General features: G+C 39.6%; 1 protein-coding gene across 5 annotated transcripts in view; it reads right to left on the reverse strand.

Annotated features, from left to right (window-relative positions):
* Window positions 1–21,326: 21,326 nt before the first annotated feature.
* LOC109938235 (inactive ubiquitin carboxyl-terminal hydrolase 53) overlaps window positions 21,327–25,030 on the reverse strand; it is an 84,570-nt gene continuing 80,866 nt past the window's right edge. For 3 of the 5 annotated variants that reach the window (XM_048596850.1, XM_048596833.1, XM_020536681.2), the window contains one exon: window positions 21,327–23,675. The gene's annotated coding sequence lies outside the window, so the exon portion shown is untranslated. Of the gene's footprint in view, window positions 23,676–23,707; window positions 24,618–25,030 lie in introns of those variants that run through there. The other 2 variants (XM_048596841.1, XM_048596828.1) reach the window with 2 other exon arrangements.

Here is a 25,030-nt window from a genome sequence, read left to right on the forward strand (position 1 = left end):
GAGCAAGGCCTATTAGAGACCAAAGGGGGGACCTGGGCATGGAGCCAGAGGAAGTGAGTGAGTTGTTAAATGAATACCTCTCATCTGTATGCACTGAGGAGAGAGATATTGCAGCAGAAGATTTCATTTGGGATAGTGATGCTCAAGGACATGTCAAGATTAATAAGGAGGAGGTATCAGATGTTTTAATGAGCATACAGGTGCTAAACACCCAGGGCCTAATGCAATGTATCCCGGACTGCTGTGGGAGACAAAGGGGGAGATAGCTGGGGCCCTGGTGGAAATATTTAATACTTTTCTGGCCACAGATGAAGTGACAAATGACTGTAGGGTAGCTAATGTTGTTCCTTTGTCCAAGAATGGCAACAGAGTTAGGCCAGTTAATTATATACCAGTTAGTCTGACGTCAGTGGTGGGGAAATTAGTGGAAAAAATTCTGAGGGACAGGATTAATCAATGGTGGAAAGGCAAGGATTGATCAGATAAAATCAGCATGGATTTGTTGAAGGGAGATCCTGTCTGACTAATTTTATTGAGTGAGACCAGGGGATCTGAGGCAAGTTGAGAAACTGGATCCAAAATTGGGCTTGCGAGTAGGAGGCAAAGTTATATGGTGGTGGGATGTTTTTGTGATTGGAAGCCTGTGACCAGAGGTGTACCACAGGGATCGGAGCTGGGACCCTTCCCGTTTGTTCTGTACTTTAATGACTTGGACGTAAATTTAGAACAACTAATAGTAAGTTTGCAGATGACACAAAAATTAGCGGTGTTGTTGATAATAAAGAGGATGGTTTCAAGCTAGTCTGATATTGATCAGCTGGGAAATTGGGCAGAGAAATGGGAGATGGAATTTAATCCTGATAAGTGTGAAGTGGTGAATTTTGGGAGGGCTAATATGGTAAGGATGTACACAATGAATGGTGGGTCCCTAAGGAGTGCTGAGGAACAAAGGGACATTGGTGTATAAATCCATGGTGTTAGCACAGGTAGACAGGGTAGTGAAGAAGATATACAGGATGTTTGTCTTTATTAATCAGGCATAGAATTTAGGAGCAAAGAAGTCTTGTAACAACTTTATAAAATATTGGTTAGGCCACAGATGGAATACTGTGTGCAGTTCTGGTCAGCACACTATCGGAGGAACATGATTGCACTGGGAATGGTGCAGAAGAAATTCACCAGGATGTTGCCTGGGATGAAAAGTCTCAAATAGGAAAAGAGACTGGGCATGCTGGATTTGTTTTCCTTGGAGCAGAGGAGGCTGAGGGGGGATCTGATTGAGGTATACAAAATTATGAAAGGCATAAACAGAATAGATTGTGAGAATCTTTTCCCTATGGCAGACATGTCTAAGACCAGAGGGTGTAAGTTTAAGGTGGAGATTAAGTTGTTTAGTAGAGATCTGAGAAAAAGGTTTTTCACCTAGAGAATGGTAGAAATAGGAACATGCTGTCTGAGAGGGTGGTGGAGTACGGTACGCTGGCAACATTTAAGAAGCATCTGATGATCATTTAAAATGCCAGGGCATTGTAGGCTCTGGACCAAGTGCAGGTAAATGGGATTAGTGTAGTTTGTTGGTCGGCATAGACATGGTGGGCCGACATATTTGTTTCTATGCTATAAGACTCTGTTTACTGCCAGCATCAAAATCTTCTTTCCATGCTAGTATGTTATCTCCTACACTGCAAACATTTATTTTGTACAGTAAATTATTAAAGGAGCATCTTGTGAAACCTAAGAACAGTACATCAACTCTTTATCTATAGCATGTGTTCCTTCTTCACAGAACTCCAATAAATTGGCTAAACATTGTTTTCCTTTCATAAAGCCAAGTTAACTCTTTCCGATTACTTCATGTTTTTCTAAGTGCCCAACCACAACCTCCTTAATGATCAGTTCTAAAGCCATCCTCAAGCAGACATCACGCTAACTGGGTCCACAGTTTCCTGTTTTCTGTCACTGTCCTGCTTTGAATAGTGGTGTTAGATATCCTATTTTCCAATTGATGGAATCTTTCCAGAATCAAGGGAAGTTCAGAAAATAAACATACACACACACACATCTATTACCTCATTAGCCACCTCTCTTAAGATGCTAGGATGAAGCCTATCAGGACGTGGGAACTGTCCATCCCGCGGATCTAGTGGTTTGCTAAGAACCATTTTCTTAGTGATTGTAACTTTCACCAAGATCCTCTCTCAATTCCACTTCCTGATTGACAGCTATTACTGGAATGTTTTTATCCCCCTTGTATGAAGACAGAAGCAAAATGTGTTCATTTCATCACTATTTCGTCACTATCTACTATTAACTCCTCATTTTCATTTTCCAGTGTACCAACCCTCACATTATTATATTTACTCTTTTCCTTTTCAACACTTATCAAAGCTCTTGCTATCAATTTTCACATTCCTAGTTAGCTTCCTCTCATAGTCTATTTCTCCTTGTTAATCTTTCAGTTATTTTATGCTGTTCTTTTTACACTTAAATCATCTGACCTACCATTCATCTTTGTATATTTATACGCTCTTTCCTTATGTTTTACACTTTCCTTAACTTGTTTGGTTAATTGTAGATGTTGAATCCTCCCCTTAGAATGTTTCTTTATTGTAGAAATATACTTATTCTGAGTATTTGAAACACCCCCTTAAATGTTTGCCACTGGTTTTTCTATTGATTTATTCCCTAGTCTAGAATCCCAATACACTTCAGTCAGCTCAGCTTTCATGCCCACATTGTTGCCCTTTTTTAAGTTTAAAACACTAATCTATCACCCAATCTTTTCCCTTGTAAACTCGATGTAAAATCTAAAAGTTGCTGCTACCCAGGGTTGTCTTTAATCTCAGGTCATTAATTAATTCTATCACATTACACAATGCCACGTCGAGAGTAACCTGTTCTCTGGTCGATTCCAGAATGTGCTGCTCACATAAACTCTCTAAAACATTCTATAAATTTCTCAGTGTGGAGCTGGAGGAACACAGCAGCAGAAATTTCTGAAGAAGGGTCCCGACCCGAAATGTCAGCTTTCCTGTTCCTCTGATGCTATCTGACCTGCTGTGTTCCTCCAGCTCCACACTGTGTTATCTCTGACTCGAGCATCGGCAGTTCTTACTATCTATAAACTTCTCATCCAGATTACTACTGATAATCGATTTTTTCAATCTACATGTAGAAGGAAATCACTGTTGATTATTGCAATCCCTTTTTCATAAGTTCCACGTTGTGGTTACTGTTAGGGTGCTGTGGACATTTCCCATTTGTGACTCCATCTCCACTATCCCGCATCCTCCCACCCTACTCTTCCTCATCTCCACCCAAACCAATTTGACAATCTTATGGTGGCATGGTGGCTCAGTGGTTAGCACTGCAGCCTCACAGAACCAGGGACCTGGGTTCAATTCCAGCCTCAGGCGACTGTCTGTGCGGAGTTCGCACATTCTCCCTGTGTCTGTGTGGGTTTCCTCCAGGTGCTCTGGTTTCCTCCCACAGTCCAAAGATGTGCAGGCTTGGTGGATTGGCCATGCAAAATTGCCCATAGTGTTCAGGGATGTGTGGGTTATAGAGGGATGGGTCTGGTTGGGATGCGCCAAGGGTCAGGGTGAACTTGTTGGGCTGAAGGGCCTGTTTCCACACTGTAGGGATTCTATGATCTGCTGAACTGAGGTTTGCAGAGAACAGGGCCCTGAATTTGAATATATGTAGTTTCTGGAAAGCATTAAGTGCAAACCCAAATTATATTTTTTTTTTCTGAGAGTCATAGAGTTGTACTTTGTTCCAACTCGTCCATATCGACCAGATATCCTAAATTAATCTAGTCCCATTTGCCAGCATTTGGCCCACATCCCTTCAAACCCTTCCATTCATGTACCTGTCCAGATGCCTTTCAATGTTGTAATTGTACCAGCCTCCAGCACTTCCTCTGGCAGCTCATTCCATTAATGCTCCACCCTTTGCATGAAAAATGTGCCCCTTAGATCCTTTTCAAACCTTTTCCCTCTCACCTTAAACTTATGCTATCTAGTTCAGGCTCTTGTGCTTTATATAATTTACTGATTAGTGCCACGTTACTGATGTACCCATTATTCAGCCCAAAAGGCCAACTCACTCTTTCACTTTTCTCATGACAAACATTAATGCAAGAGGATGTCTAATTGGTGCATGTTTCGTTGACTGTTAGCATGCAAAAGAGGCTGCAGGTTGGTGGTGGGAGTCACCTGGGGGTTTTTGTTAGATTTCCTGTGTTTGCGATAAAAGCTGATTAAACTTCAGGCTATTTGGCCATCCTGGAAAGCAATGTACACATTTGTTCTGTGGATAGGTGCCTTAGCTTCATCCTCCTCCTCCTTTGCATTTGAAGATGAACATTCAATGCCTTTTTCCCCTTGCGGCTGTAATCTCTCCTGCTCCTCACTGGTGCAGCATAGCCGGCTCATCCTGGCAAATAGGACAGATACCATCAGATCTCTGACTCCAGCATCGACAGTTCTTTCTTTCTATAAACTTCTCATCCAGGTTACTACTGACAATGTAGACTGAAATCACTGTTGATTATCGCAATCCCTTTTTCATAAGTTCCACGTTGTGGTCACTGTTAGGGTGCTGTGGACCTGTCCCATTTGTGACTCCACCTCCACTATCCCACATCACCCCACCCCACTCTTCCTCATCTCCACCCAAACCAATTTGACAATCTTATCTGCTGAACCGAGGTTTGCAGAGAACAGGGCCCTGAATTTGAATATTCGATGGTTTGTTTTATTACAGCTGCAATGGTCATGTAGTTCTCATTGCACTGCCCTTGAAGCTGACTGACAGTACTCTTCACAGGAGTCACGGTTAAGTTTTAAAGAGCATTTTATATCTACTTTGAACCAATTCTTTAGTTTGCTTCCTGAAACAAACAGCTCTGAAATGTTAAACACCTCAATATGAATGAAACATGGCAACTCTCAGGGTTTTGTCTTACACCTTCACAAACCTCTCTGTGTGACTGCACAGCAACTGTGCATTGTTGCATCCTCATGGTTTATTTAAAAAAAAGTCCCTCCTGGTTATTGTAGTGGCACTATGTTTGGATAATTGATAGCATGCTGTACATGTAGGAATCTGGTCAGAGACATGTGTGACTGGTTATTGATTCTAACTATTGTAATTATGGGGGCAGCCTACAAACTCCCAGTCCTGGCAAACAATCAATCCATCGACTGCTTCTTGAATGTGTGTGTGGTAAACATTGAGACTCTCAATATGTCTTTAGAAGTGTCAGAGGAGGGGTGAAAGAATTGAGGGTAGTAGTGACTTTCATATGTGTGAGTGGTGCATTCCCCCCAGTACACTGGGGAGCTGCAGTCTTTGGCACTGTGAAACCACTGCTCTCTGAAGAGGTCTAGAAATGTCAGTTTAAACTGAGCATCTAAATGACCTGTGAGGTGAATTGTTACTGTGTGTTCTGGTTGCATCTGAGCTGCCCGCTGTTTCTAATAATCACACTAAGCTTGGAGAAACGTGAGCTCTGTATTTTTTTTTAATGAAGATGCCTGGTCAGCAGGCCTTGTTCTACAAGAGCTGACATCCCAGGGCAGACCCTGGACACTGTCCGCTGGAACACTGACACATACTAATTGGCTAAGAAATTGCTCCTCGTCCTTTGCAGACCACATAACCACATCTAACATAGTTCCTGCAACAACACCCCTCCCCACCTCCTGTTAACACTTCTCCCCAACAGCATCTCCTGGTTATCATGAGATGGTAATAGTCTGCCTCTGTTGATACACTTTTAAATATACTACACATGCTTCCCTAAAGTTTCCAAAACGGGACAGATCTTTGAGAGGGAACTTTAAAAGCAGCTATAATCAGTGAGGTTTTATCCAATTGGGACAATCGCGAATCAAAATACCCACCTGAAATTAGATTCAAACTCTCTCTGTCCAAATATCCTGAGCCCCAGGGAAACTGCTAAATTTCAAGATAAAATCTTCTTGGTTGTTTAGTGCAGCAACATCTGAGATCAGCTCCTGCCATCAGCAAGTAGGTTATTAATATGCATTCCCCTAAATTCAGAAGTGGAAGCATTGGAGTTTGGGTCTAGTTGCAATCTAAAATTAACATTTTCAAACTGCCTTTGGGGTTTAAAATGCCCACCTCCTAACTTCTGAATATTTATTTCAAAGTTTTAAGTTTTCAAACATGTACTTGTTTTTTATGTAAATCTTATTATGACAGCTGCATCTTTCTAATGAACTTTACTTCGTATCACTGGACTCGAAATATTAACTCTGTTTTTCTCTCCACAGATGCTACCAGACCTGCTGAGTTTCACCAGCAATTTGTGTCTTTACCTGTGTGCTCTGCTTTATCCCATGTTGCGGGGCTGATGCTGACACATAGTGACAAAAGTAGGAGGAAGTCCTTCTCAGCACTCGTATTCCTTATTTAAATATATGCAAAATTCTAGCAGAAAAACAAGAAGTATTTACGTCAACATTTTTGAAGACCGGAATGAAAAGGATTGCAAAAGAGCGTTTGGTTCAACATGCAATAGGGTGAGGCTGAATAGGCTGGGTTTTGTTTTCCTCGAGTGTCAGCGACAATGGGTTTTAAAAACCTTATAGAAGTTTTATAGGTTTAAGGTAGGAGGGGAAAGATTTAAAAAGGACCTGAGGGGTAACTTTTTTCACACAGAGGGTGGTGCATGTATATAACGAGCTGCCAGTGAAAATGGTGGAGGTGAGTACAATTACAACATTTAAAAAGCATCTGGATGGGTATATGAATAGGAAGGTTTAGAGGGATATGGGCCAAATGCTGAAAAATGGGACTAGATCGGATTGGGATGCCTCCTCTGCGTGGATGAGTTGGATGGGAGAGTCCGTTTCCATGCTGTATGACTCTATGACTCGAAGTTGCCTAATGAGTCCTAAGTAATGCGACCCTCAATATTTTGTTATCTGCACACCAACGTACTTGGAAGAGACAAGAATCACATTTTTAAAATGTAATTCCTGCTGCCAACAAACAAAAAACAAAAATGAAACTGTAAATAAACCATCAAATATTTATGCAAATAAAATCAGGAAAGGCACAAATTGTACATCTACTACGCATTTTTGGGATGGAACAGCGAAGTAAGTGAGTATGAATGGATATAAATGGGTCAAAAGATAGTGTTGGCACTGATCATGGTAGGGGTGAGGCAGATAGAACAACTTAGAAATTAATAGCTCTATACTTGGCTATTTTGGGAAAATAGAACAATTTCTCAATTTGAGATGCTAATAAATGGCCAGAGTTAAAATTAAATAGTGTAAACAACTTAGCAAATTAATGGATGATAGTAAGTAACGGTGTTTAATATTTTTTGAAAAAATGATACTGACCTTAGAATTGGTATGCAACTGTAATGTGGACACACTCACCAGAGCCACTGTTTTCTTGTTGTATATGAATTCTGATATTAATGATCAAGCTTGGAAATCTCAAAGATTCTTAAACTTCCTTAAAATATTAATTTGCAGTCTCAAGGAAGAGGTGGCCTTCTGAGGAGGGTTACATGTTTTTAACATCTTTCTCTTGATCTGTAGATCTTTCGGGTCTGTTCACATATAATTCGGCATACAAAGAATCTTGCAGACGAATCTTAGCGTATTTTGGTTAAGTGTCAGGTTTCATAGAGAGGCATTTCTTCGCAGGCCTAGTGAGTCTGATCATGCTTTCATTCCTAATTCTACTCATTACCTACCTATCCCAGTCCTATGGTGCCCCACTTGTCCAATGCTAACTCAATCCTAGCATTTGCCATAGCTGGAAGAACTTAACAATATTCAGATATCCAGGAATATATCATCAACCCTGGCACTGTTGCCATCTTTACAATGCTGTTTGCACTCAGACAGGTGCTGGCATTCTGAAGTTAGACACAACATACTCCCAGAGGGCATTGCAGATATGGAGAACTTGATACCTTGATTTGCAGAAAGGGGCTTCAACATCTTTGTGCAGAGGAGGGCTGTCCTCTTTCCCCAGGACTGCCACAGGAGACAATGCTGGCATGGATCGAAGGTGCTACTCGGTCAGTACAGTCTCCGCATTCCAGCAAAATGCCCAGCAATGCTGCAAGAAGGTCAATGACCTTCTCTGCTCCACCAGGGTAAGTGTTGCCATCTCTTTTCAGTTACTTTACACTCACTCAATCTCTACCACTGCTCCCACTGAAGCTCATGGTCTAAAGTTCTCACTGTCGCATGCAGTATCTTTCCTCACTCACTCTCATCCACTCCAACCACCCAGGCTAATAACGCTGCATAGCCTTTGCATACTCACATGTGACACCAGCACCATCCTCCCCACCCCCACCCATGTACACCAGCACTCTCAGATGAACAAGCCACTTTTGTCTCCTTCAATTCCTCCTTTCCTCTCATTCCAGGAGAAAACGACCCATCATTGGGCTGTAGGTTGCCAGATATCCACCTCTGCCTCCCGACAAGGAGAGGATCTTGGCACTGGCTGGAGAGGACCAGGACTGCTCCTGCATAGATGCTAAAACATCCATGTAGTGCCAAACGACTGTGAAGCAATATTCCCTGCAGTGCAACTCCAACATTATCCTCACCGTCAATGTAGTTTTCACCTGCCACACTTATAGCCCTTGGCCATGCCACCTTCTCTGTTTTATATCTTGCAGGCACAACTGCCTTTTCCACGGTTCCAGTGGGCAAGAGGGTGTCACGGTTCCATGCCCTCTCCAGTGTCTCGGACAGTGTGGATGCCTCACTGCAGCCACTCAGCTCAGATGCTGACGTTTTGGTGGGTGTTTTAGCTCTATTAGAGTCAGAGGTACCTGCTGCAGAGTACTTCACATCTACACCTCCTCAGCTGGTTCAGGAAGAAATGCCACAAATTGTTGGCACTCTGAGGACTGCTGGAGACCAGGCATCAGCTCAGCCCCAGGCTGGGGAGTAACTTGTGGTGACAGCAATGTCTCTTCCTCCGTTTATACATTGAGCTCCTCCATTCACTGTTGTAAACACTTCTTCATCGCGGAATTCTAGCTCCACTCCCCACCATTAAGTTACTCAGCCTCCCTCCCTCACCACCAGCCCCCTGATAACGTCTCCTCATTGATATTTGGTGGACAGAGTCCCCTGTCTGACTGTAGCTTAACTCCTTGAGCAGTTTAGTCAGACAGCCCAGAATGATGAGTGACCAGTCTCCTGACTGAGATCTGTACAACTCCCCAGTGATGTTCCTGCGATTTTTCCCAGACTGACTGCACTAGATGCACAGGGCTGACCGTGACCCACTGTCTGGACTGTAATGGTATGGAGTCCCTGGCCATGACCACACCAAACCTCCGGGCTGATATCTGAGATTGACATGACTTACTGTCAGCAAACTGTTGACATCAGTGAGGACTACTCCCTTACAACTTTCAGATATGGCCTTTTGGGTGAAGAACATGCAATATAATTGCTGCTGGTACATGGTGCAGTTGTAACATATGACACAACAATGTGACTGTTGGCTGCTAACATAATGCCTAACTCTTTGATGCTAAACTGCAAGGCAACACAACAGTATAGTAAGTCTTTATAGTCTGGCTGAGGGGGCAAAGCAAGCGAGTAAGTGCTAAAAGACCAAGCAAGTAACCCTGAGATGCAGCCTGGTCCGCTCCATGAGCTGGAACACTGTCCCTGCGCGCAAAGCCTCCTTGCAGCAACCTTGTAATGAAAAGTGCCAGTGTACTGCAAAATGCAAGTTACCATGCAGTAATGTACTGTAAGTGGATCTGAGATGTGACATGATGGCGGGGAGAGGCTGGCATGTCAGATGCCAGCATCCGTGTGGCCACTACCCTGGAACATGCCAAGACAGTGATGGGTGTAGAAGACGGTAGTCCAGAGGAGCATACTGAGCTCTGACATTCAGATCAGGGATCCTTTCTAATTGCTATCCATTTGGTGGTTTGATAGAAGCTGCATAATAATGAGGTGATATTTAGTGTTAATGAGGGTGATAATGAGTAATAATCTCAGTCATTAAACTTCTCACTGCCCTCAAGTGAGAATCTTGTCGCGACATCTGGAATTCTGTTGAAAAATGCAACTAATTGGGCAGAGCGGATTGGAAATAAATACCTTTAGGTAAATCTGTCTCAAACAGTGGCTGACATTCAAATTGGAAATATGGAGAGTACAGGGCCAACATGTTCCAATAACGAATTAAGGTGCAGCCATCAAATGTTGTGAACTTGGGATGTCAAGGGAAATACAACACTGGATTAAGAGAAAAAGACAGGCTTATTGCAGAAACCAAGGGCTCAAACAACAGAAGCCCGAGGAGAGTATAGAATGTGCAAAAGGGAACTTAAAAGGGTGGTTAGGAGAGCTAAGAGGGGATATGAAAGGATGCTGTCAGGTGTAATAAAGGAAAATCCTACAGATACATGAAGGGTAAGGATAAAGAGGGAAAGAATATGGCCCATTAAGGACCACAGTGGTAGTATCTATAGGTAGGGTTATAAATTAATGCTTTGGTCAGTATTCACTAATGAGCTGGATGATATAGAACCCCTACAGTGTGGAAGCAGGCCATTCGGCCCATCGAGTCCATGCTGATCCTTTGAAGAGCATCCCACACAGGCCCACCCCTACCCTATCCCTGTAACCCTGCATTTCTCATGGCTAATCCATCTAGCCTGTACATCCCTGAACACAGTGGGGAGTTCAGCATGGCCAATCCACTTAATCTGCACATCTTTGGACTGTGGGAGGAAACCAGAGCACCCAGAGGAAACCCACACAGACACAGGGAGAATGTGTAAACTCCACACAGTCACCCGAGGGTGGAATCCAACCTGGGTCTCTGGTGCTGTGAGGCAGCAGTGCTAACCATTGTGCTACTTGCCAACCCAAATATGGCTATTGAAATCAGAGAGGAAGGTCACTGATACAGTAAAAGAAAATGACATAGTAGAGAGGAGGTTTTGAGTGGTCTAACAGGCTTAAAAGTAGTTGCATTTCATTCAGCCTTGAAAACTTATCCCAGGTTAAGTGAGGCAAAAGAGGAAATAGCGGGGTACTTGTAACAATTTTCAATTCCTCTGGCCACTGGAGAGGTGCCAGAGGACTGGAGAAAAGATAATTTGGTACTGTTATTCAAGAGGGGAGCAAGGGGTCAACCAAGAAACTAGAGGCCTGTCAGTTGAACTTGGTTGAGTGGAAGCTATTGAAAGCAATTCTGAAGGACAGAAATAATCCACATTTGGAGAGGCAGAGATTAATCTAGAATAGTCAGCATGGTTTTGTTAAGGAGAGGTAATGTCTGACCAACTTGATTGGCTTTTTTCAAAAGGTGACCTGGTGTTACAGATAAAGGTAATGTATTTGATGTTGTCCTCTTGGACCTCAATGGGACTTTTGATAAGGTGCCAGCTGGGAGACTGATACTGAAGGTATCAGTATGCATTCACATGCAAAGAAATTTAGCTAGTTGGATCCACAATTGGATGAGTGGCAGGAAGCAGAAGATGGGGGCTGAGGGGAGTTTTTCTGATTGGAAGTCTGTGTTTAGTATATCCATAGGGGTCAGTGCTGGGGCCCTTGAAGTTTATGAATGTAGGAGGATTGATCAGTAATTTCACAGATGACACAAATATTGGTGGGGTGGTAATTAGTGAGGAGGATAAACTTAGATTACCAGAGGATATGGACAAGCTGGGAGTTAAATGGGCTGATCAGTGGCAATTGGAATTTAATCTGGATAAATGTGAGGTGATGGATTTGGCAGGACAGACAAGATGAGGAATCATATGATAGATGTTGGGACCCTGGGAAGCACTAAGGATTAGGCAAACATTGATGTGCATGTACACCAGTACCTTACAGTTTCAGAACAAGGTGGATAAAGTGTTTAAGAAAGCATATGGTATAGTTGCCTTTATCAGTCGAGGCATGGAGTTTAAGAGTGGGGAGATTATGCTGGAACTGTATAAAATGTTGATTAGGCCACAGCTAGAGTGCGCCATTCTGGAATCCACATTATAGAAGGGCTATGATAGCACTGGTGAAGTTACAGCGGTGATCTATCAGAAATTTGCCTGGGCTGGAAAGTTTCAGCTATGAAGAGAGATTGGACAGACCATGGTTGTTTTCCTTAGAGCAGAGGAGATGAGAGGGGACATGATTGAGATGTATAAAACTATGAGGCACATATGTAGTGTAGGCAGGAAGAAACTTTGCCCCTTGATGACAAGGGAGCATAGGTTCAAGGTAAGGGGAAGAATGTTAAGAGGAGGTGTGAGAAAAACTTTGTCATCCAGAGGGTGGTGGGAATCTGGAACTCACTGCCTGTAAGTGTGGTTGGGGCAGAAATCCTCATAACAACATTTTAAAGAGCATTTTGATTTGCACTTGTAATGCCAAGGCACACAAGGCTATGGACCAAGCATAAAACGGGATTAGAATAGTTAGATGGATATTTTTGACTGGCGCATGTTCAATGAGCTGGAGGGCCTTTTTCCATGCTGTAGATCCCTATGACTGTATGATGCCAGGAAAGACTTTGCTTGACTTCTCCCAGATTTCTTGCCACATCATTCAGGTAAAATGGTAAAATTCTGTACTTAGTTTTCGTAACAACCGATATTTATCCACCATCTTAATCACACAGCCTACAAATAACTGTGTATAGTTATTCATTTATCTCACAAATGGAGATATTGGATGGGGTGTCAAATTTCTGTATTGCTTTTGTGTTTTTCTATAAACTATTTTACTTGATGTATCGATATACTAATTTTTTGTGACTCATGCACTCGAACTCCTAAATCTCTCTACACCTTGGAATTATTCAGTCATTCTCCATGTAAATAATGTGATTTCTTTTTCATGTTTCCTGTTGAAATGAAACCTTCACATTTTCCCAAATAATACTCCATCTGCCAGATTTTTGCCCAATCACTTAATCCAAATATATTGGTGTGCATTTTTCTTAATAATCGTCTTCACACCAGAGACTTACAAGGAAGTTTACATTTTTTTGTATGAACTTACGAAATGGCATATGAGGGTGGCAATGATAAATAACTTATTACCTATTCCAGTTAATACAACAAGATGAATAAGCAGAAGCAGGCCTTAAAGCCAACAGCTCTGCTCCACCATTCAATGAGATCAGGGCTGATTTAATAATACTTAACTTCACTTTCCTGCCTTTCCCCTGTAATTCTTGATTTCCTTACTGATTCAAAAATCTATCTCAGCCTTGAAAATACTTAACAACCCAGCCTCGAGAGTTCTGTCTGGTACAGAATTCAACAAATTCGTTATCCTCATTACCCAGAAATTGTTCCTCATCTCTGTCTTAAACAGGCAACCGTTTATCTGAGATTATGCTCTCTGGACCTAGACTTTCCCACAAGGGAAACAACTTCTCTATATCTATCCTGTCAAATCCCAAAAGAATCTTGTATATTTAAATAAGGCCACCTCTCATTGTTTTAAATTCCAATGAGTTCAGGCCCAACTTAATCAATCTTTCCTTATAAGACAGTCCATCCATACTTGGTATCAATTTAGTGAACCTTCTCTGGACTGCCTCCATGGTCATGGCTGATCATCCAATTCAGTAGCTATTTCCTGCATTTCCCGCATATCTTTTGATCCCTTTAGTCCCAAATGTTATATCTAACTCCTCCTTTAAACCATACAGTAACTTGGTCTTGACTGTTTTCTACAGGAGTGAATTCCACAGGCTCACCAGGCTCTGAGTGAAGAAATTTCACCGCATCTCAGTCCTAAATGGTTTACCCCAAATGGTTAGACTGTGACGCCCAGTTCCAGACTCTCCCATCATCGGGTACATCGTTCCTGCATTTGCCCCATCTAGTCCTTTTAGAATTTTATTTGTTTCCAAGATCTTCCAACCCCAGCTCCCATTTATCCGAACCCCAGAGGATACAATCCTAACTGATTCACAACTTCTCCTCATACATCAGACCTACCATCCCAGGTAAAGCTGTACTGCATTCCTTCATTCTTCCTCAGATAAGGAGACCAAAACTGCACACAACATTTCAAGTGTGGTCTCACCAAAACTCTGTACAATTGCAGCAAGACATCCCTCCATTTTCCAATCTTCTCATTATGAGGGCCAACATATTAATTTCCTTCTTGACCTTCTGCTGCACCTCTACGCTTACTTTCAGTGACTGGTGTATGAGAACATGCAGGTCTCATTACACGTTTCCCTCTCTCAAATTATGGTCAATCAAGCAATAATGCCCCTCACTGTTTCTGCTTCCAAAGTGGATGACTTCACTTTTATCTACATTATAGTTCATCTGCCAGGCATTTGCCCAGTCACTCAGCTTATCCAAATCATATTGAATTATTTATTGTTATTCCCACTGATTAACTATTGTTCTATGGTCCTATAGACTACTCCTACCAGTGTTACCTTCCTTTTTTTACTTCTTACCTCCACCCCTATGAATTCTACATTTTCTGATCCAAGATCATTTCTTGCTATTATGCTTATTTCATCCCAGACTGTAAATGCTACCCCATTATTCTTTCCTTCCTGTCTACCTTTCGAAAGTTTGCATACCCGAGTATTTAGTTCCCAGCTTTGATCTCCTTGTAACCATGTCTCCATAATGGCCGTAACATCATACCCATTTACCTGTATTTGTGCAGTTAATTCATTAATTTTGATTTGAATACAATGTGCTTTCAACTGAAGAGCCATTAATAATGTTTTTTACTATTTACTATCTTTTTCCCTCTAAGATCCTACTTACTGCTGTTTTGTATAATTTGTCCCTTCCTGTCACACTCTGGGCATTGTATGCTCTTGCGTTGTAAGTCAAATTTCCTCTCTCCCAAACCCTCTTCCCCCTCTAGTTAGTTCTCTACAGCCCTAGTTATTCAGTTGGCCAGGACACTGCATCCAACACTGTTCAAGTGAAGCCCATCCCATCAGAACAATGGGGGAGGCGATGGCCTAGTGGTATTATCGCTGAACTGTTAATTCAGAGACCCAGATAATGTTCTGGGGACACGGGTTTGAATCCTGCAATGGCAGATGGTGGAATTTGAATTCAATAAATATCTGGAATTAACAACCTAATGATGACTGTGAATCCATTGTCAATTGTTGGAAAAACCCATCTGGTTTACTAATGCCCTTTAGGGAAGGAAGCTGCCATCCTTACCTGGTCTGGCCTACATGTGACTCCAGACCCACAGCAATGTGGTTCTCTCAACTGCCCTCTGGGCAATTAGGGATGGGCAATAAATGCTACCTAGCCAGCAACACCTTCATCCCATGAATGAATAAAGACAAAAAAAAAACAGCTTTCTACCCCAGAATTGGTGCCAGTGCCCCATTGGGCCAGTTGCCCTGGAGTAGATCACATTATCCTTGATGTTTCTTTAGATACAGACAATTACCAAAGCATTACCTCATCTTAATATTTGGAAACTTCTATCTATAGTTTTAAGGGCAATGAGGTTCATGAAAACTTGTGAAATGATAGCTTCAAGAACAATCCTATTTTAAAGGGGAAAGATGTGAGGGCATTTGCTATATCAAAGAGGTGAGAAAATCAGAAATAGGAATATTGAAGTATAATAAATACATTTCTAGAATACAAGATAATCAAAAAAATTTCTGATCATCAACCAAGAAAGATAACCATTAAAAAATATATAATTTTCTGATACTATGAAAAAGAGGAGCCTAATTATAGTTTGTTCTGCAACTTTTGTTTTATCTCCAATACTAAGATTGTGTTTCAGGCACACATTATGAAGCACCAGACGAAAGCATTTATTGCACCAGTCTCAAGGGTGTAGAAGAATTCTAATAATTGCTTGTGTGCTCTCTTGGGATGCCTCCTATTGTTGAAGAATCCAAGTATGTGCCGAGAAACCAAGTTTTGCCTATGGCCAACTCCATGATAGGGGCATGAAGCAGCAGTCAATAAGTTGGCAAAAATCAAAACTTTTCCAAGTCATTGTCATTACAACTCTATGGGGCACAGAAGCATGGGTCTGCAACAGGGCCACATCACAGCTCTGTAACACTTCTATCAAAAAATACTTGACATCCAGGATGAGAATTTAATGCCAGGACAAATGCACAAACAAAATTCTCCATCATGGTATACTCCAACAGTATGGAAAGTATCCACTAGAAAACTTAGATGGGCAGGCCAGTCTCCTATGTAGATGATTACAGAATTTCCAAGCAGATCTTCTGTGGCAAATCAGCTCATAGCAATTCCTATTAAGGGGGTCAGTAAAACTGATTGAAGGATAACCTTGAATAAAAGAGCTTTACAAATGTCTGTATAGTATATCACCTCTCTTGAGAAAACATTGCAGCCAACCAGTTAACATGGAGGCATGCACTGAAATCTAGTTCAGCAGTTTTTCGACATTATATATACTCAAAGGAATATCAGAGGTGGTATAGCAGAGCAGCTACCCCCAAGTAACAATAACATGAATTGTCAGTTCAGCATACATTCTTGCTGATCCAGTATCAGGTTCTTCAGTCACACAAAACTCAAAAATGTTGAAGTCATTTACAGTTTGGACATATTCAAACAATAGGGAAATATGGCCAAGATGGCAGCAGAGTAGGATGCTCCTGTCAGAGGTCCTCTGCTCTGCCTGTTCTTTTTCCTTTTTTTCTCTTTTATTTCTTCTTCTTTCCCCTCAGGGCCAGAGCCAACAGCAAGTAGCCCTCATGCTTCAGAACACCATAAGCAGCAAGCCCTGCAGCAGCGCATCCCAGAGAAGCAGGCAGCAAATCCTGGAGCTAGCGGCGAGGGTGGGAGAAGGAAGCTTGCGGTGCCCAACGGTGAATGGGGAAGCAGGCAGCCTGAGGTGACGATGGAGGGGCTGCATCTAATCTTCCTCCAAAGTGTCAGAGGAGCCAAGAGATGAATCCTGGTGCAGCGTGACGTACCAGGATGCTGCCGAGTGCCACTGAAGAGCAGACTGAATGCTGGAGCGATGTGGGACAATTGCTGGAGTTGGGCCTGGTGCCACATGCTGAGCTGCTGTTATCGGACTGTAATTTAAGACCTTTTCACTATGTTGTAACTACTTCTGTAAGTAATGTTTATGCTTTCCTTAAATCCTCTTTGTATAACACCATATTCTTTTTTTACTCTAAGATTTGTAACTAGGTACTTGCACCTAAGATGGTGCCATTAAAAGGCAGCCATTGTAGAAACTTTCCACTGTACTCCTATACTGCTGTATTGTAGTACAAGTGACAATAAAGGATATTCTATATTATGAAACTAAAGGAGCATAATCAATGAACTCATCTGGTGCAAAGAAATTTAAGAAATACAAGTACAAAATGCACTACTATTGGTTCTATTGCTCCAGCTGAGTGGTGTTATCATACTACAGCTAAAGAACAGACTGAGTCAACGACCATAAAAGGTTCTTTAGCTTTTTCAGATTGACCAACACAATGAACTCCACTGCTGTCTTCCATTTAAAATTGCTGTCGATGTTACTAAATGAGTAGCCTGACATAATGTAGCAGGACCAATGTAGTCAGCTTTACTAAGTGATTTCAAATCCACTTTATTGCACACAGATCATTGTACAACTTTATCACACCTACCTATAGGTACAACCGAATGTCAAAAGTCTAGTACAACTGCTGCACATTTTTATTTTCACAATCATGGTGGTACATTGTAGACATGGTTTTAAATGTGCATAATTATATGTAGGTCATTGATGTGTGCATGTCCAAAGAGAAAACAGAAGCTTTGATGTGGCACAAAAACTATAAAGACATTAATTTATCCACATGTGGCCCTAATCCTTTCGTGGGACTCTTACTCTTCTCAAAATACCTTGCCTTTTAAAGTTCTTCTATAGTCATCTCACCCCTGAAAATGCCTCACTTAATCACTCCTGAACACAATCAGGATAATTCCAATTTTAATCTCAGTTCCCTTTTCTATTTTAATTTACTGCCAAAATCTTTCTAGTTTCTCATCTGTCATTTGTGTCCTGAAAATCCACTTGTTGGTCTATTTATATTTAATTGCTACATACTCAATTTCCCCTCCTGGCTCCCATAGTGACATTGTGAATGGTTTAAGCTGTTCAAGTATCAGGAAATCTCCTTTTCGTTAAGAAATTGCCATAAAAGCACCACTTCGGGTCTTCAAATCATTAGGGCTTCCTTATTCTACGGTACAATCAGTAATAGCTCCCCTTTCTGCCCACATACAATTAACTCTATTCCTAAAAGATTAATGCTTTGGTCCCTACTATTATTCGTTACTCAAACATGGAGTGGGCTGCCAAATTTACGCTGATAACACAAATCTCCCTCTTTCAACACAACCACCCGTGTTGTCAGAGCGCTCATTTAAGATGGTCTATTGGGAAGACCAAAACTACTTACCAAACTCCATACACAAACTTGGAGTCTGTGCTACTTATTCCACCCTCACCCTAGTAGTTTTAACCTGAACCAGACAGTTTTGAACATTGTTGTCCAACTAGACCTCACTTGCATTTTCAATTTCATAACAACCATTTTAAATGAATTCTACCCTCATAACATTGTCTAGGTTTGATCTACTGCAGCCAATAGCCATTGAAGTTCTTAATCTACAGCTTTGTTAATCTTCTGCAGAATCATAGGACATTAGTAGGTCATTTGGTACTTCAAGCCTGCTGACACTCGATGGGATGTCTAACTTGATTGTGATATCAATTTTACTCCCTTGTCTATCAAAAATCTGAATTCAGCCTTGAATAAATTCAATGACCCAGATTTGACTATTTTCCAGGGAAGAGAATTCCACAAATAACAACTCCGAGGAAAAAAATTGAATTGTGATCGGTCTTAAAAGCAAGGCCTCTTATCCTTAAATATGCTCTAGTTCTAGTCTATCCTACAAAGGAAACATTCTCTTGGAATTAACCTCTTCTTGTACCTTGTAATGTTACAATAAAGATCACCTCAATCTAAACTATAATGCAGTTTATATTTTCAAGGAGACAAAAATTGTACACAATGCTCCAGATGAGGTCTCACCAACACCCTGTGCAGTTGCAGTGAAACGTCCCGGTTGTTATATTCCATTCCCTTGCAACACACATTAATACTCCATATGTCTTTTGAATCACCTGCTGTGCTTGCAAACTAATTTTTGAGATTCACAAACCAGGACAATCAGATCCCTTTGCACCTCCAAGTTCTCCAATCTCTTTCTATTTAAATAGTACACTGTTCAACTAATCCTCCTGCCTACATTTTCCCACATTATATTCCATCTGACAAATTTTAGGAACTCAATTGACCTATCTATATTCTTTTGAACACTATCTCCTCTTGACAACATACTTTTCTTAACTATGTTAGGGTCATCAGCAAATTTAGCTATCACACATTCAGTCCTCACATCCAAGTCATTGATATGGATTGTACATTGTTGAGGCTCCAGCATTGATCCTGGTGACATTTGATTAGTTACAGCATGCCAATCCAAAAAAAGCACCAATTTTAACCCTACTCCATTTCCTATTAACCTATCCTTTATTCATGCTAGTATGTTATTTTCATTCTGAGACATCTTAATATTGTGTAGTAACCTCCAATGTATCACCTTATGGCAATCTACATATAACCATCTACAAGTACTCCTTTATTCACCTTGTTTCTTCATCAAACTTGAATAAGTTAGTTGAAAACCATTTCCCTCACAAAACAACACTAGCTACGCCTAATCACACTGATTTTCTAAGTATTCTGTTATAAACCTCCTTCATAATGGATTCTACCAATTTCCCAATGACAGTTCAGCTAACTGGCTAAAATTCCCTGTTGTCTCTCTCCTTTCTTGTGGAAAGGCGTGGCATTAGCTGTTTTTCAATCCCGAATCCCTTTCGGAATCTAAAGGAATTTTGTAAGATTACAGCTAAGACTAGGATGCAGGCTACTAGGCTCTGGGGATTTGACACACTTTAGGTCCAGCTATTTTCCAAGCATCTTTCCCTGGGGATGGTGATTGTTTCAAGTTCCCCTTTGCTTCACCTCTTGATTTTCACATACCTTTGGTAAGTTTTCCATAGGGGAAACAAACAAAATGTTTAACACCACCATGATTTCCTCACTTTCCATTATCAATTGCCTAGACACACTATCTAAAGGACTAATAGGAGATATACTTACTATTTAAATATTTATAATATCTCTACCACTTACTCTACTTTCTGCCTCTACTTTTTATAGTCTTTTTCTGGTTCTTAAAATCTGTCTAATCAAAAGACTTATCACAACATTTTGCAGAATCGAATAGTATTTATTTTCAATTTGATACTACTCATGTTTAACTACAAACAACCCATCCCTCGCAAACCTGTTCTCTATAAACTTTTCTAAAATTCTCTGTACAAAAAGTTACATTTGCTCATCAACTTCATGGAATTAGCCATGGAATTGACTTTTAAACAAAAGTCCTTCATGGAATGTGGGTGTCACTAGTTTAGTCAACACTTATTGCCCATCCCTAATTGCCCAGAGAGCAGTTAAGGGTCAACCACATTGCTGTGGATCTGGAGTCACACGTAGACCAAACCAGGTATGGATGATAGTTTCCTTCCCTAAAGGACATTAGTGAACCAGATAGGTTTTTCCAACAATCAATGATGATTTCATAGTCTTTATTAGACTCCTAATTCCTGATTTTTTTTAATTATTGAATTCAAATTCCACCATTTGCCGTAGTGGGTTTCAAACCTAAGATCCCACAACACCACCTGGGTCTCCGGATTAATAGTCTAGCAATAATACCGTGAGGCCATCACCTCCCTGCTTGGTCATCCAATACTTCAAATTTAAACATCATCCTCCTGATTAGACTTCATTGCCTTACCACCTCACTATCTCTAATTTCCTCCAGCTACATTTGCTGGAGTGTGTCATTCTCAGTTTCTCCATGACTAGTGACTGCACTCTCAAGTACTTCACCCAATCCCTTACTTTTCTACATGCGTGACACACCCTAAACCTCCTTTTCTTAAGCCTAATATTTCTGACTTTTGCTCAGTTCCCTTTTGAAAAGAATTAACACTTCTAAAAACCAGGTTGGGATTTTCTTTTTCCAAATATGTAAGTGACATACTTGTGCACTTTGGTTTCATTAAGTTTTAATTAATTCCAATTAATATGTGCAGACTTGAGTGTTGTTTGTAATATGTAGATCTTTCATTATTGATACTTGAGACTACATGTCCTCACATTAAGAAAACATACTGAGAAAATAGGATGAAAATACTTTAGAATTTAATACTTTTATCTGGAAGATATTAGTACATGAAATTAGAAATAACCTTTTTGTACAAAGTAAATAGTTACTCCACAATATATATCCAAAGCATAATAAAAATCATTTGCTACAAATAGTCCCTCATTTTACATAGAAAAATAAATAGACACTCTGTACTAGCCACAGTTTGGTCTCGCTTCCATATTGGTCCTTTAGTATTTAATTGTTTCACAGGCTGCATTAATCAGGTGTTTGGAGTCAAGAATTTCTAACATAGCACTTTTACAGCACAATGAAATTATTTGGTAGTCAAGTTATTTAGAATTGTGTTTTATTGCAATGATCCTAAAAAATCTTAAGGCATTCTTTTGGGATAGTCCAGCAAGTTAACAAAACTGGTAAAATATTTGTATGCAAAAACTAAGTTAGCTGTTTAGTGTGCAGCAAAATTCAATGTAGTTCAGAAGGTATATAAATATCCTCACTTTTTGTTAGAGCCAAATAGGATTTTAGCCCAAAAGATACAGGCACACTTTGAAAATAAAAACAAGACTTGGGATAAGAACATTGAATTTGATACAAAAATATATTAGTAGCATTTTTTGTTACAAATGGAAATGATGCTATTCAATAATTGATCTGCCTATCAGGTCTCATTTAGGCGTAATTTTAACAAATAGCTCAAATGCCATAAATGTTTGCATGGTAACAGAACAAAAGAAGTCTACTGTTAATACATAGTATTCTTCAGATAAGGTAATATTTTAATGAGAAGGTTAGGAAAATGTTCATAAGCAGCTATCAATGTTAAAAAATAAGTTACAGTACCTGAAATCTCATAGCCTATATAGGTTTTTTCCTCAATGCATAAAGAATATTTTTTATAAAAGGGTTTTCTGTTTAAAAAAAAGTTCGTGTTTTTCAGAATTTTTGCATTTGTGTCACAGAGCTTGTATCTTTGTACACAGCCACCACTAATCTTCATTCAGTAAACACTTCATTGAAAGGTTTGGCTTTTTTAGTTTTGAAAGTTCATTTATGTAGTAACAGTGACTTGAGAAAAAAGAAATCCAAACTGTATACGCTTACAGAGGACAACTAAAATTTGTTTCAAAAGTATTCAACTAATTCCATAGTTGGTATATAATTACACTAAAATTACAGGGTTTTAATCAAAAAACTGGCTTCTGAAAGTTCATTTGACAAATGCAAATACAGAAAATGCTAAAATCATGTGAAGTTTCAGGAATTGAGAAGTTATGTTTTGCTTTTGCCAGTTTCTCATAGCACCAATCAGATTTCTATTATCATTAGATTCACACTTATTGACTTATTAGACTTTGTTGTTTATGTGAATAAAAACATTTTCTGCTAATCTTTGGATAATTAACAGCATCTTGGACCTTCAGACAGAAATTGATGGGAGTGCATTGATATTTCTCCATACAAATAAAAAAATACTTCTTGTTAACACCTGAATTTTTAAAAAGCCACTGAAATAACTTTGTTCAGGTTCCATATGCTATTCTGTTGGTGTTTTTTCAAGATCTTTTACTCAACCGTAAGAATGTATTGATTTAAGTGGATAAACCTGCCAATTTTAAAAATATTTTCATTTCCTGCACAACTGCACTTTGCTCAAAGTAGTGCAAGATGAGGTTTTCGGTACAGATTGGTTTCAAATTAATTGCCTAATCTTAAAGTTTCATTTTATGGCAATTTATCAGTTTCTTCTGGAATAAAACAATTAAAATTATAGCTTATCACATCAAAAAATAAGTTTACAAGAAAACAAGACAGCATATCTGCTTCATCTTGTTCTCCGCAATTTTAGTCAACTTTGCTCAACATTTTCTTGGCATAAGATTCAAGACAGGAATATTTGAAATGATGCAATGAAAAATCTCAAAACTGTGGTTTATATTAAAGAAAGATTAAGTAATACAAAAGTATTTTGTTAGCAATATTCAGAATGCAAGGTTTTGACTGACATTTTTAAATATTTGCACATCTTCACCATGCACAGTACTTGAGTCTACACCACACAGAGCAGTGTGACAATTTGTTTTGAGTTTGTTCAGTTATATCAATGATGGCTACCCTCTGCTGGACAACATCAGCAATATCAATTATTCTTCTCATGGTAATTTTGATTGGAGTTCCTTCTGTATTAATCACTGTTCTCCAATTATGCAGTGTGTAGAACCAACATGGAATTGAATACAATTAGAATCCGTTATTATTTTAGTTGTGATTTATCTCACTTGTCGTGTTTTTGTATTCAATTAGTGGTGTCTTTAATTCCATGAATGCTGAATGACACAAAGCAGAATATGAGCAAAACCTGGAAAAGTGAAAGCAAAAAGAAAGTGATCCTTGAAAGCTGCAGAAATTTAATAGTAGATAACATACATCCATTTTAATGCACAATGTTTATTTTGCTCATTTACCAAAAATTGAAAACGTACTCCTGAAGTTGTCAAACATACTGTATTAAACTTCCGCTGAATTAGAACATGTATCCAGAGTCTAAAATAATCAAAGCTTTTGTCTATTCTGAAGAAAGGTATTTACCTGAAACTGTCTCTCTGAAGATGTTACCTTTCCTGAGTATTCTAGCAGTGTTTTTATTAAAACATTTTCATGGTTGGTCTTTTTGGTTGTTAAAGTTTGTGCAATTTAGGAATGGTAGGCTCAACACTTTAGAACAAAACATAAATCTGTGTTAGCATTCTTTTCCATAGAATCTCTTCCATAGATTCAAGCCCTGCTCCAAATAATCCAACTTGAAATTTATTATTAAATACTGCAGAACTGAAGGAATTTGCACTGTTTAGAATTTATCCCTAAGATATTAAAATGAAACACTATCTCCTCGTAAAAGTGACAGAACATCCTATAGCATTATTGTAAGATGTGTTTGCCCTCTGATATTTTAGTCAATGAAAATTCCTCAACCAAAACAACTAAAGGAGCTTATCACCTCAATTATCTGTGATGCCATGTTTATTACAGTGGCAAAGTTCTTCAAAAGAACTTCATATGCTGTGCGTTGCTTTGAGCATTCTAATATCATACTACATACAATATTATACTAGTATACAAAGACATTTAGAAATATTTATAAACACAGTTTTAAAAAAAAGTATCAGGCCCATTCCTTTTATCGTAAAGATTTTGTGAATAAAGTTCACAGTACAAATTAAAATATTATACCTTTTTAGATCATTATAAATACTGCCAGTGATTTGTAGTCATTCGTTCTGATTTGGCTTTACTGTTGCTTCTAAACAACATAACAATACACAGCAGCATTCAATTTCTGTTCATATTTTATAAATCTGATTTGTGACATTAAGTAATGCTGCACAATACTCAACAGAAAAAAAAATGTACATGTAGAACCTCATGAACATTTCAAGGTGCTTTACAGTGGAGTACCCTTGAAACCTAGCCATGTTTGCATTGTAGAGAATGGAACAGCCACCTTGCTCATTAACAATGTCAGTGAGCTTAGTCTGTTACTATGGTGCTTAACTCAGTAATGAACATTGGCAAGGAAACTGGAAACTGCTCCTCTACTCTTTTTCAAATAGTTCAATGGAATCTTTTATATCCACCCAAAAGCGTAAACAGGGCCTCATTTTACTATGAGACAACAAGGTGCAGAGCTGGATGAACACAGCAGGCCAAGCAGCA

This window comes from Rhincodon typus, chromosome 1 (genome assembly GCF_021869965.1).
Source record: "Rhincodon typus isolate 14 chromosome 1, sRhiTyp1.1, whole genome shotgun sequence".
Classification (NCBI taxonomy): domain Eukaryota; kingdom Metazoa; phylum Chordata; class Chondrichthyes; order Orectolobiformes; family Rhincodontidae; genus Rhincodon; species Rhincodon typus.